Consider the following 20,000-nt stretch of genomic DNA (forward strand, 5'->3'; position numbering starts at 1 on the left):
ACTCACACACTCACACACTCACACACACTCACACACACACTCACACACACTCACACACCCGCACTCACACACTCACACTCACTCACACACACATTCGCACACACTCACACACACTCTCACACTCACATACACACTCACACACTCACACACAAACACACACTCACACATACACGCACAAACACACACACGCACACATACGCATCACACACACACACATGCACACTACACACTCACACTCACACACACTCTCACACTCATGCAGACACACTCCCACGCACACACTCTCACACGTACACACACACTCACACACACACACTCTCACACACATATGCACTCTCACATACACACAATCACACACTCATAATCACACACACACACAATCACACACACTCTCTCACACACACACACACACACGCACACTCACACACATGTATGCACACTCACACACACACACTCAAACTCACACTCACATACACACACACACTCACACTCACACAAACACACACTCTCACACACTCTCACATTCATGCACACACACTCTCATGTGCACACTCACACACATGCACACACACACTCACACACACTCTCTCACACACTCTCTCACACACACTCACACACTCTCACACACACACTCACTCACACATTCACACACACACTCACACACAAACACACTCACAGTCACATACACACACTCACACACACTCACACAGAAGCACACACACACAAACACACTCTCACACGCATACACACTCTCACATTCATGCACACACACTCTCACATGCTCACTCATCCATTCACACACTCACACACTCATGCACACTCATTCACACACACTCACACACACGCACACACACTCACAAACGCACAAACACTCGCACACACGCACACACACACGCACACACAAACACGCACACACACTCACACACTCACACACACTCACACTCACACTCATACACACTCTCACATTCATGCACACACACTCTCTCATGCACACTCACACACACAAACACACACATTCTCACACACACACTCACACACGCTCACACGCACACACTCTCACACTCACACACACTCACACACGCACACTCAGGCACACACACTCACACACACTCACTCACACACACTGTCTCACACACACACACACAAAATCACACACACACAAAGTCTCGCACTCACATACTCTCACACTCACACACACTCACATACACACAATCACACACTCACAATCACACACTCACACACTCACAATGACACACTCTCACACACACACTCACACTCTCACGTACACACTCACACGCACTCACAAACACTCACACACACACATACTCACACCCCCGCACTCATACACTCGCACACACACACTCACGCACACTCATTCACACACACTCACAGACACTCTCACACTCACACACACTTTCACATTCACGCGCACACACTCTCACATGCGCACACACACTCTCACGCACACACACACATACACACACTCACACATCCACACTCACACACACACACGCTCACACACACACACACACACTCACACACGCACACACACACTCTCACACTAATACACACTCTCACATTCACGCACACACACTCTCGCACGTGCACACACACTCTCACGCACACACACTCACACACACTCACACACTGACACACCCGCACACACACACACTCTCACACACACACATACTCTCACACTCACACACACTCTCATTCACGCACATACTCTCACGCGCACACACTCACACTCATACGCACACACTCACACTCATACACACACGCACACTCACACACACTCACAGACAAGCACACACACATACTCTCACACACATGCAGTCTCACATACACACAATCACACACTCATAATCACACATTGACACACTCACACACACACACTCACACACTCACGCATGCACACTCACACTCACACACACACTCACACACACTCACACACACTCTGACACACACACACACACTCACACTCACACTCATACACACTCTCACATTCATGCACACACACTCTCACGTGCACAATCACATACATGTACACACACACTCACACACTCACACTCGCACACACTCTCTCACACACACTCTCACACACACTCACACACACTTACACACTCACACACACTCACACATTCACACACTCTCTCACACACACTCACACACACAGTCACACACACACTCTTGCACTCACATACTCTCACACTCACACACACTCACACACTCTCTCACACACACTCACACACACAGTCACACACACACTCTCACACTCACATACACACTCTCACACTCACACACACACACACACTCACACATACACGCACAAACACACACACGCACACATACGCATCACACACACACATGCACACTCACACTCACACACACTCTCACACTCATGCACACACACTCCCATGCACACACTCTCACATGCACACACACACACACTCTCACACACACATGCACTCTCACATACACACAATCACACACTGATAATCACACACTGACACACTCACACACACACTCTCAAGCACACACACACAATCACACACACTCTCTCACACACACACACACACTCACACACACGCACACACACACATGCATGCACACTCACACACACACACTCAAACTCACACTCACATACACACACACACTCACACTCACACAAACACACACTCTCACACACTCTCATATTCATGCACACACTCTCTCATGTGCACACTCACACACATGCACACACACACTCACACACACTCTCTCACACACTCTCTCACACACACTCACACACTCTCACACACACACTCACTCACACATTCACACACACACTCACACACAAACACACTCACAGTCACACACACACTCACACACACTCACACACAAGCACACACACACAAACACACTCTCACACTCATACACACTCTCACATTCATGCACACACACTCTCACGTGCTCACTCACACACATGCACACACACACTCACACACTCACACACACTCTCTCACACACACTCTCGCACACACTCACACACTCACACACACAAACACTCACACACTCTCACACACACTCACACACACGCTCACACGCACACACACTCACACACACTCACACACACTCACACTCACACACACACTCTCACACTCATACACACTCTCACATTCATGCACACACACTCTCTCATGCACACTTACACACACAAACACACACATTCACACACACACACTCACACACGCTCACACGCACACACTCTCACACTCACACACACTCATACATGCACACTCAGGCACACACACTCACACACACTCACTCACACACACTGTCTCACACACACTCACACACAAAATCACACACACACAAAGTCTCGCACTCACATACTCTCACACTCACACACACTCACATACACACAATCACACACTCACAATCACACACTCACACACTCACAATGACACACTCTCACACACACACACTCACACTCTCACGTACACACTCACAGACACTCACACACACACATACTCACACACCCGCACTCATACACTCGCACACACACACTCACGCACACTCATTCACACACACTCACAGACACGCTCACACTCACACACACACACACGCACACACACTCACACACACACACACATTTGCACACACGCACACACACACGCACATACACACTCACTCTCACACTCATGCACACACACTCTCACGCACACAGACTCACGCGCGCACACACATTCACACACACTCTCTCACGTACACTCTCACACACACATGCACTCTCACACTCACACACACTCACCTACACACAATCAATCACTCACAATCACAAACTCACACACTCACACACACACTCTCACTCACACACACACAATCACTCACACTCTCTCACACACACACTCTCACACACACACTCACACACTCACACACATACTCTCACACACACATACAGACACACACACTCACACACACTCACACACACACACTCACACACACACTCACACTCACACACACTCTCACACTCATACACACTTTCACATTCACGCGCACACACTCTCACATGCGCACACACACTCTCACGCACACACACACATACACACACTCACACATCCACACTCACACACACACACGCTCACACACACACACACACACTCACACACGCACACACACACTCTCACACTAATACACACTCTCACATTCACGCACACACACTCTCGCACGTGCACACACACTCTCACGCACACACACTCACACACACTCACACACTGACACACCCGCACACACACACACTCTCACACACACACATACTCTCACACTCACACACACTCTCATTCACGCACATACTCTCACGCGCACACACTCACACTCATACGCACACACTCACACTCATACACACACGCACACTCACACACACTCACAGACAAGCACACACACATACTCTCACACACATGCAGTCTCACATACACACAATCACACACTCATAATCACACATTGACACACTCACACACACACACTCACACACTCACGCATGCACACTCACACTCACACACACACTCACACACACTCACACACACTCTGACACACACACACACACTCACACTCACACTCATACACACTCTCACATTCATGCACACACACTCTCACGTGCACAATCACATACATGTACACACACACTCACACACTCACACTCGCACACACTCTCTCACACACACTCTCACACACACTCACACACACTTACACACTCACACACACTCACACATTCACACACTCTCTCACACACACTCACACACACAGTCACACACACACTCTTGCACTCACATACTCTCACACTCACACACACTCACACACTCTCTCACACACACTCACACACACAGTCACACACACACTCTCACACTCACATACACACTCTCACACTCACACACACACACACACTCACACATACACGCACAAACACACACACGCACACATACGCATCACACACACACATGCACACTCACACTCACACACACTCTCACACTCATGCACACACACTCCCATGCACACACTCTCACACGCACACACACACACACTCTCACACACACATGCACTCTCACATACACACAATCACACACTGATAATCACACACTGACACACTCACACACACACTCTCAAGCACACACACACAATCACACACACTCTCTCACACACACACACACACTCACACACACGCACACACACACATGCATGCACACTCACACACACACACTCAAACTCACACTCACATACACACACACACTCACACTCACACAAACACACACTCTCACACACTCTCATATTCATGCACACACTCTCTCATGTGCACACTCACACACATGCACACACACACTCACACACACTCTCTCACACACTCTCTCACACACACTCACACACTCTCACACACACACTCACTCACACATTCACACACACACTCACACACAAACACACTCACAGTCACACACACACTCACACACACTCACACACAAGCACACACACACAAACACACTCTCACACTCATACACACTCTCACATTCATGCACACACACTCTCACGTGCTCACTCACACACATGCACACACACACTCACACACTCACACACACTCTCTCACACACACTCTCGCACACACTCACACACTCACACACACAAACACTCACACACTCTCACACACACTCACACACACGCTCACACGCACACACACTCACACACACTCACACACACTCACACTCACACACACACTCTCACACTCATACACACTCTCACATTCATGCACACACACTCTCTCATGCACACTTACACACACAAACACACACATTCACACACACACACTCACACACGCTCACACGCACACACTCTCACACTCACACACACTCATACATGCACACTCAGGCACACACACTCACACACACTCACTCACACACACTGTCTCACACACACTCACACACAAAATCACACACACACAAAGTCTCGCACTCACATACTCTCACACTCACACACACTCACATACACACAATCACACACTCACAATCACACACTCACACACTCACAATGACACACTCTCACACACACACACTCACACTCTCACGTACACACTCACAGACACTCACACACACACATACTCACACACCCGCACTCATACACTCGCACACACACACTCACGCACACTCATTCACACACACTCACAGACACGCTCACACTCACACACACACACACGCACACACACTCACACACACACACACATTTGCACACACGCACACACACACGCACATACACACTCACTCTCACACTCATGCACACACACTCTCACGCACACAGACTCACGCGCGCACACACATTCACACACACTCTCTCACGTACACTCTCACACACACATGCACTCTCACACTCACACACACTCACCTACACACAATCAATCACTCACAATCACAAACTCACACACTCACACACACACTCTCACTCACACACACACAATCACTCACACTCTCTCACACACACACTCTCACACACACACTCACACACTCACACACATACTCTCACACACACATACAGACACACACACTCACACACACTCACACTCACACACACTCTCACACTCATACACACTTTCACATTCACGCGAACACACTCTCACACGCGCACACACACTCTCACGCACACACACTCACACACACTCACACACACACTCACACATCCACACACACACACTCACACACACTCACACACACACACACACGCACACACTCACACACACAGATACACACACACACTCTCACAGACACACACAATCTCACACTCATACACACTTTCACATTCACGCGCATACACTCTCACACGCGCACACACACTCACGCACACACACACATACACACACTCACACATCCACACTCACACACACACACTGACACACCCGCACACACACACACTCTCACACACACACATACTCTCACACTCACACACACTCTCATTCACGCACATACTCTCACGCGCACACACTCACACTCATACGCACACACTCACACTCATACACACACACTCACACACACTCACACACACTCACATACACACATGCACTCTCACATACGCACAATCACACACTGATAATCACACACTGACACACTCACACACACACTCTCAAGCACACACACACAATCACACACACTCTCTCACACACACACACACTCACACACACGCACACTCACACACATGCACGCACACTCACACACACACACACTCAAACTCACACTCACATACACACACACACTCACACTCACACAAACACACACTCTCACACACTCTCACATTCATGCACACACACTCTCATGTGCACACTCACACACATGCACACACACACTCACACACACTCTCTCACACACTCTCTCACACACACTCACACACTCTCACACACACACTCACTCACACATTCACACACACACTCACACACAAACATACTCACAGTCACACACACACACTCACACACCCTCACACACAAGCACACACACACAAACACACTCTCACACTCATACACACTCTCACATTCATGCACACACACTCTCACGTGCTCACTCACACACATGCACACACACACACTCACACACTCACACACACTCTCTCACACACACTCTCGCACACACACATACTCTCACACTCACACACACTCTCATTCACGCACATACTCTCACGCGCACACACTCACACGCACACACTCACACTCATACACACACGCACACTCACACACACACACACAAGCACACGCACATACTCTCACACACATGCACTCTCACATACACACAATCACACACTCACAATCACACACTCACACACTCACAATCACACATTCACACACACACACACTCACGCACTCTCACTTATACACTCACACACACTCACAAACACTCACACACTCACACACACGCACACACACTCACATACCCGCACTCATCCATTCACACACTCACACACTCATGCACACTCACACACAAGCACACATAGACACACACACACTCAAACACACTCTCACACTCACACACACTCTCACACTCATGCACACACACTCACATGCACACACACACTCACACACTCACACTCACACACACACACACACTCAGACCCACTCCCTCACACACACTCTCTCACACACACAGTCACACACACACACCCTCTCACAGACACACTCTCACAATCACACATACTCACATACACAAAATCACTCACTCACAATCACACACTCACACACACTCTCACCTACATACACCAACACTCTCACAAACTCACACTCACACACTTACACATTCACACACACACTCACATACACTCACACACACTCACACACCCGCACTCACACACTCACACTCACTCACACACACATTTGCACACACTCACACACACTCTCACACTCACAGACACACTCACACACACACACACACACTCACTCACAATCACACTCACACACTTACACACTCACACACTCACTCACACACCCGCACTCACACACTCACACTCACAATCGCACGCACTCACACACACACACACTCACACACTCTCACTTATACACTCACACACACTCACAAACACTCACATACCCGCACTCATCCATTCACATACTCACACACTCATGCACACTCATTCACACACACTCACACTCACACTCACACACACACACGCACACACACTCACAAACGCACACACACTCGCACACACGCACACACACACGCACACACAAACACGCACATACACAATCACACACACACTCACACTCTCACACTCATACACACTCTCACATTCATGCACACACACTCTCACACGTGCACACACACTCTCACGCACACACACTCACACACACTCACACACTCACACACACTCTCACACACACACACTCTCACACTCACACATGCACACACACACACTCACACACACTCTCACACTCATGCACATACACTCCCACGCACACACTCACACATACACACACTCACACACACACACACTCAAACTCACACTCACACACACACACACACACACACACTCACACACACACACACTCACACTCACATACACACACTCTCACACTCATACAATCTCTCACATTCATGCACACACACTCTCTCACGCACACTCACACACACAAACACACACATTCTGACACGAACACTCACACACGCTCACACGCACACACTCTCACACTCACACACACACTCACACACGCACGCTCAGGCACACACACTCACACACACTCACTCACACACACACTGTCTCACACACACTCACACGCACTCACATACTCTCACACTCACACACACTCACATACACACAATCACACACTCACAATCAAACACTCACACACTCACAATCACACATTCTCACACACACACACACACTCACACACTCTCACTTATACGCTCACACGCACTCACAAACACTCACACACTCACACACACTCACACACACTCACATACCCGCACTCATCCATTCACACACTCACACACTCATGCACACTCATTCACACACATTCACACTCACACTCACACACTCACACTCACACACACACATGCACACACACTCACACACACACACACACACTTACACACACACACACACACGCACACACACACACACGCACATACACAATCACACACACACTCACACACTCACACACACACTCACACACACACGCTCACACACACGCACACACACTCACACACCCACACTCACACTCTCACACTCATACACACTCTCACATGCACGCACACACACTCTCACACGTGCACACACACTCTCACGCACACACAATCACACACTGACACACCCGCACACACACACACTCTCACACACACACATACTCTCACACTCACACACACTCTCATTCACGCACATACTCTCACGCGCACACACTCACACGCACACACTCACACTCATACACACACGCACACTCACACACACACACACAAGCACACACACATACTCTCACACACATGCACTCTCACATACACACAATCACACACTCATAATCACACATTGACACACTCACACACACACACTCACACACTCACACTCACACACACGCACACTCACACTCACACACACACTCACACACACTCACACACACTCTGACACGCACACACACACACACTCACAGTCACACTCATACACACTCTCACATTCATGCACACACTCTCACGTGCACACTCACATACATGTACACACACACTCACACACTCACAATCGCACACACTCTCTCACACACACTCTCACACACACTCACATACTCTCACTTATACGCTCACACGCACTCACAAACACTCACTCACTCACACACACTCACATACCCGCACTCATCCATTCTCACACTCACACACTCATGCACACTCATTCACGCACACTCACACTCACACTCACACACTCACACTCAAACTCACAAACACACATGCACACACACTCACACACACACACACTCACACATGCACACACACACACACGCACACACACACACGCACATACACAATCATACACACACTCACACACTCACACACACACTCACACGCACACGCTCACACACACGCACACACACTCACACACACACACTCACACTCTCACACTCATACACACTCTCACATTCACGCACACACACTCTCACAAGTGCACACACATTCTCACGCACACACACTCACACACACTCACACACTCACACACACTCTCACGCACACACACTCACACACACTCACACACACTCACGCACACACTCACACATCCACGCTCAGACACACATTCACACACTCACACACCCGCACACACACAGACGCACACCCTCACACGCACACACTCACACACATGCACACACTCACACTCACACACACTCTCTCACACACTCTCTCACAAACACTCACACACTCTCACATACACACTCACACACTCATACACACATTCACACATTCACACACACACTCACACACAAACACACTCACACTCACACACACTCACACACACTCACACACACTCACACACAAGCACACAGACACACACACACTCAAACACACTCTCACACTCACACACACTCTCACACTCATGCACACACACTCTCATGCACACACACTCACACGCACACACACACTCACACACTCACACTCACACATACACACACACTCAGACGCACTCCGTCACACACTCACTCACACACACATTCACACACACACTCTCTCACAGACACACTCTCACAATCACACATACTCACATACACAAAATCACTCACTCACAATCACACACTCACACACACTCTCACCTACATACACCAACACTCTCACCAACTCACACACACTCTCTCACACACTCTCTCACACACACTCACACACACTCACACACTCTCACACATACACTCACACATTCACACACACACTCACACACAAACACACTCACAGTCATACACACACACTCACACACACTCACACACAAGCACACACACAAACACACTCTCACACTCATACACACTCTCACATTCATGCACACACACTCTCACGTGCTCACTCACACACATGCACACACACACTCACACACTCACACACACTCTCTCACACACACTCACACACTCACACACACAAACACTCACACACTCTCACACACACGCTCACACGCACACACACTCACACACTCACACACACTCACACACTCTCTCACACACACTCGCACACACAGTCATACATACACTCTCGCACTCACATACTCTCACACTCACACACACTCACATACACACAATCACACACTCACAATCACACAATCACACACTCACAATCACACATTCTCACACACACACACACTCACACACTCTCACTTATACGCTCACACACTCTCACAAACACTCACACACTCACACACACTCACACACACTCACATACCCGCACTCATCCATTCACACACTCACACACTCATGCACACTCATTCACACACACTCACACTCACACTCACACACTCACACTCACACTCACACACACACATGCACACACACTCACACTCACACACGCACACACACACACACGCTCACGCACACACACACACGCACATACACAATCACATGCACTCACACACTCACACACTCACACACACATTCACACACACAAGCACACATAGACACACACACACTCAAACACACTCTCACACGCACACACACTCTCATGCACACACACTCACATGCACACACACACTCACACACACACTCACACTCACAAACACTCACACACAATCACGCACACACTCACACATCCACGCTCAGACACACACTCACACACTCACACACCCGCACACACACAGACGCACACACTCACACGCACACACTCACACACATGCACATACACACTCACACACACTCACACACTCACACTCACACACACTCTCTCACACACTCTCTCACAAACACTCACACACTCTCACATACACACTCACACACTCATACACACATTCACACATTCACACACACACTCACACACAAACACACTCACACTCACACACACTCACACACAAGCACACATAGACACACACACACTCAAACACACTCTCAAACGCACACACACTCTCATGCACACACACTCACACGCACACACACACTCACACTCACACTCACACATACACACACGCACTCAGACCCACTCCCTCACACACACTCTCTCACACACACAGTCACACGCACACTCTCTCACAGACACACTTTCACAATCACACATACTCACATACACAAAATCACTCACTCACAATCACACACTCACACACACTCTCACCTACATACACCAACACTCTCACAAACTCACACTCACACACTTACACACTCACACACACACTCATACACACTCACACACACTCACACACCCGCACGCACACACTCACACTCACTCACACACACATTCGCACACACTCACACACACTCTCACACTCACACACACCCTCTCACACTCACACACACACACGCACTCACAATCACACTCACGCACTTACACACTCACACACACACTCACACACCCGCACTCACACACTCACACTCACTCACACACACATTTGCACGCACTCACACACACTCTCACATTCACACACACACACTCTCACACTCACACACACACACACACTCACAATCACACATTCTCACACACACGCACACTCACACACTCTCACTCATACACTCACACGCACTCACAAACACTCACACACTCACACACACTCTCATACCCGCACTCATCCATTCACACACTCACACGCTCATGCACACTCATTCACACACACTCACACTCACACTCACACTCACACACACGCACATACACAATCACACACACACTCACACACACACTCATACACATTCTCACATTCACGCACACACACTCTCACACGTGCACACCCACTCTCACGCACACACACTCACACACACTCACACACTCACACACACTCTCACACACACACACTCTCACACTCACACACACACATGCACACACACACTCACACACACTCTCACACTCATGCACACGCACTCCCACGCACACACTCTCACACACACACACACACACTCACACATACACACTCAAACTCACACACACACACACTCACACACTCACACACTCACATACACACACTCTCACACTCATACAAACTCTCACATTCATGCACACACACTCTCTCACGCACACTCACTCACACAAACACACACATTCTGACACGCACACTCACACACGCACACACGCACACACTCTCACACTCACACACTCACACACGCATGCTCAGGCAAACACACTCACTCACACACACACTGTCTCACACACACTCACACACACAATCACACACACACAAAGGCTCGCACTCACATACTCTCACACTCACACACACTCACATACACACAATCACACACTCACAATCAAACACTGACACACTCACAATCACACATTCTCACACACACACACACACTCACACACTTTCACTTATACGCTCACACGCACTCACAAACACTCACACACACTCACACACACTCACATACCCGCACTCATCCATTCACACACTCACACACTCATGCAGACTCATTCACACACACTCACACACTCACACTCACACTCACACACACACATGCACACACACTCACACACACACACACTCACACACGCACACACACACGCACACACACTCACACACACATACACAATCACACACACACTCACACTCACACACACACTCACACACACACGCTCACACACACGCACACACACTCACACACACACACTCACACTCTCACACTCATACACACTCTCACATTCACGCACACACACTCTCACGCGTGCACACACACTCTCACGCACACACACTCACACACACTCACGCACACACTCACACACCCACGCTCAGACACACACTCACACACTCACACACCCGCACACACACAGACGCACACACTCACATGCACACACTCACACACATGCACACAAACACTCACACACACTTACACACTCACACTCACACACACTCTCTCACACACTCTCTCACAAACACTCACACACTCTCACATACACACTCACACGCTCATACACACATTCACACATTCACACACACACTCACACACAAACACACTCACACTCACACACACTCACACACACTCACACACAAGCACACAGACACACACACACTCAAACACACTCTCACACTCACACACACTCTCACACTCATGCACACACACTCTCATGCACACACACTTTCACGCACACACACACTCACACACTCACACTCACAGATACACACACACACTCAGACCCACTCCATCACACACACTCTCTCACACACACAGTCACACAAACACTTTCTCACAGACACACTCTCACAATCACACATACTCACATACACAAAATCACTCACTCACAATCACACACTCACACACACTCTCACCTACATACACCAACACTCTCACAAACTCACACTCACACACTTACACACTCACACACACACTCACACACACTCACACACACTCACACACCCGCACTCACACACTCATACTCACTCACACGCACATTCGCACACACTCACACACACACTCACACTCACACACACACACACTCACAATCACACTCACACACTTACACACTGACACACACACTCACACACCCACACTCACACACTCACACTCACTCACACACACATTCGCACGCACTCACACACACTCTCACACTCACATACACACTCTCACACTCACACACACACACACACTCACACATACACGCACAAACACACACACGCACACATACGCATCACACACACACACGCTCACACGCACACACACTCTCACACTCATGCACACACACTCCCACGCACACACTCTCACACGCACACTCACACACACACACTCTCACACACACATGCACTCTCACATACACACAATCACACACTGATAATCACACACTGACACACTCAGACACACACTCTCAAGCACACACACACAATCACACACACTCTCTCACACACACACACACACTCACACACATGCATGCACACTCACACACACTCAAACTCACACTCACATACACACACACACTCACACTCACACAAACGCACACTCTCACACACTCTCACATTCATGCACACGCACTCTCATGTGCACACTCACACACATGCACACACACACTCACACACAGTCTCTCACACACTCTCTCACACACACTCACACACACACTCACACATTCACACACACACTCACACACAAACACACTCACAGTCACACACACACACTCACACACACTCACACACAAGCACACACACACAAACACACTCTCACACTCACACACACTCTCACATTCATGCACACACACTCTCACGTGCTCACTCACACACATGCACACACACACTCACACACTCACACACACTCTCTCACACACACTCTCACACACACTCACACACTCACACACATAAACACTCACACACTGTCACACACACGCTCACACGCACACACACGCACACACACTCACACACTCACACACTCACACACACTCACACACTCTCTCACACACACTCGCACACACAGTCATACATACACTCTCGCACTCACATACTCTCACACTCACACACACTCACATACACACAATCACACACTCACAATCACACACTCACACACTCACAATCACACATTCTCACACACACACACTCACTCACTCTCACTTATACGCTCCCACGCACTCACAAACACTCACACACTCACACACACTCACACACACTCACATACCCGCACTCATCCATTCACACACTCACACACTCATGCACACTCATTCACACACACTCACACTCACACTCACACACTCACACTCACACTCACACACACACATGCACACACACTCACACTCACACACGCACACACACACACACGCTCACGCACACACACACACGCACATACACAATCACATGCACTCACACACTCACACACTCACACACACATTCACACACACAAGCACACATAGACACACACACACTCAAACACACTCTCACACGCACACACACTCTCATGCACACACACTCACATGCACACACACACTCACACACACACTCACACTCACAAACACTCACACACAATCACGCACACACTCACACATCCACGCTCAGACACACACTCACACACTCACACACCCGCACACACACAGACGCACACACTCACACGCACACACTCACACACATGCACATACACACTCACACACACTCACACACTCACACTCACACACACTCTCTCACACACTCTCTCACAAACACTCACACACTCTCACATACACACTCACACACTCATACACACATTCACACATTCACACACACACTCACACACAAACACACTCACACTCACACACACTCACACACAAGCACACATAGACACACACACACTCAAACACACTCTCAAACGCACACACACTCTCATGCACACACACTCACACGCACACACACACTCACACTCACACTCACACATACACACACGCACTCAGACCCACTCCCTCACACACACTCTCTCACACACACAGTCACACGCACACTCTCTCACAGACACACTTTCACAATCACACATACTCACATACACAAAATCACTCACTCACAATCACACACTCACACACACTCTCACCTACATACACCAACACTCTCACAAACTCACACTCACACACTTACACACTCACACACACACTCATACACACTCACACACACTCACACACCCGCACGCACACACTCACACTCACTCACACACACATTCGCACACACTCACACACACTCTCACACTCACACACACCCTCTCACACTCACACACACACACGCACTCACAATCACACTCACGCACTTACACACTCACACACACACTCACACACCCGCACTCACACACTCACACTCACTCACACACACATTTGCACGCACTCACACACACTCTCACATTCACACACACACACTCTCACACTCACACACACACACACACTCACAATCACACATTCTCACACACACGCACACTCACACACTCTCACTCATACACTCACACGCACTCACAAACACTCACACACTCACACACACTCTCATACCCGCACTCATCCATTCACACACTCACACGCTCATGCACACTCATTCACACACACTCACACTCACACTCACACTCACACACACGCACATACACAATCACACACACACTCACACACACACTCATACACATTCTCACATTCACGCACACACACTCTCACACGTGCACACCCACTCTCACGCACACACACTCACACACACTCACACACTCACACACACTCTCACACACACACACTCTCACACTCACACACACACATGCACACACACACTCACACACACTCTCACACTCATGCACACGCACTCCCACGCACACACTCTCACACACACACACACACACTCACACATACACACTCAAACTCACACACACACACACTCACACACTCACACACTCACATACACACACTCTCACACTCATACAAACTCTCACATTCATGCACACACACTCTCTCACGCACACTCACTCACACAAACACACACATTCTGACACGCACACTCACACACGCACACACGCACACACTCTCACACTCACACACTCACACACGCATGCTCAGGCAAACACACTCACTCACACACACACTGTCTCACACACACTCACACACACAATCACACACACACAAAGGCTCGCACTCACATACTCTCACACTCACACACACTCACATACACACAATCACACACTCACAATCAAACACTGACACACTCACAATCACACATTCTCACACACACACACACACTCACACACTTTCACTTATACGCTCACACGCACTCACAAACACTCACACACACTCACACACACTCACATACCCGCACTCATCCATTCACACACTCACACACTCATGCAGACTCATTCACACACACTCACACACTCACACTCACACTCACACACACACATGCACACACACTCACACACACACACACTCACACACGCACACACACACGCACACACACTCACACACACATACACAATCACACACACACTCACACTCACACACACACTCACACACACACGCTCACACACACGCACACACACTCACACACACACACTCACACTCTCACACTCATACACACTCTCACATTCACGCACACACACTCTCACGCGTGCACACACACTCTCACGCACACACACTCACACACACTCACGCACACACTCACACACCCACGCTCAGACACACACTCACACACTCACACACCCGCACACACACAGACGCACACACTCACATGCACACACTCACACACATGCACACAAACACTCACACACACTTACACACTCACACTCACACACACTCTCTCACACACTCTCTCACAAACACTCACACACTCTCACATACACACTCACACGCTCATACACACATTCACACATTCACACACACACTCACACACAAACACACTCACACTCACACACACTCACACACACTCACACACAAGCACACAGACACACACACACTCAAACACACTCTCACACTCACACACACTCTCACACTCATGCACACACACTCTCATGCACACACACTTTCACGCACACACACACTCACACACTCACACTCACAGATACACACACACACTCAGACCCACTCCATCACACACACTCTCTCACACACACAGTCACACAAACACTTTCTCACAGACACACTCTCACAATCACACATACTCACATACACAAAATCACTCACTCACAATCACACACTCACACACACTCTCACCTACATACACCAACACTCTCACAAACTCACACTCACACACTTACACACTCACACACACACTCACACACACTCACACACACTCACACACCCGCACTCACACACTCATACTCACTCACACGCACATTCGCACACACTCACACACACACTCACACTCACACACACACACACTCACAATCACACTCACACACTTACACACTGACACACACACTCACACACCCACACTCACACACTCACACTCACTCACACACACATTCGCACGCACTCACACACACTCTCACACTCACATACACACTCTCACACTCACACACACACACACACTCACACATACACGCACAAACACACACACGCACACATACGCATCACACACACACACGCTCACACGCACACACACTCTCACACTCATGCACACACACTCCCACGCACACACTCTCACACGCACACTCACACACACACACTCTCACACACACATGCACTCTCACATACACACAATCACACACTGATAATCACACACTGACACACTCAGACACACACTCTCAAGCACACACACACAATCACACACACTCTCTCACACACACACACACACTCACACACATGCATGCACACTCACACACACTCAAACTCACACTCACATACACACACACACTCACACTCACACAAACGCACACTCTCACACACTCTCACATTCATGCACACGCACTCTCATGTGCACACTCACACACATGCACACACACACTCACACACAGTCTCTCACACACTCTCTCACACACACTC

This window comes from Pristiophorus japonicus, chromosome 14, assembly GCF_044704955.1.
Source record: "Pristiophorus japonicus isolate sPriJap1 chromosome 14, sPriJap1.hap1, whole genome shotgun sequence".
Lineage (NCBI taxonomy): Eukaryota > Metazoa > Chordata > Chondrichthyes > Pristiophoridae > Pristiophorus > Pristiophorus japonicus.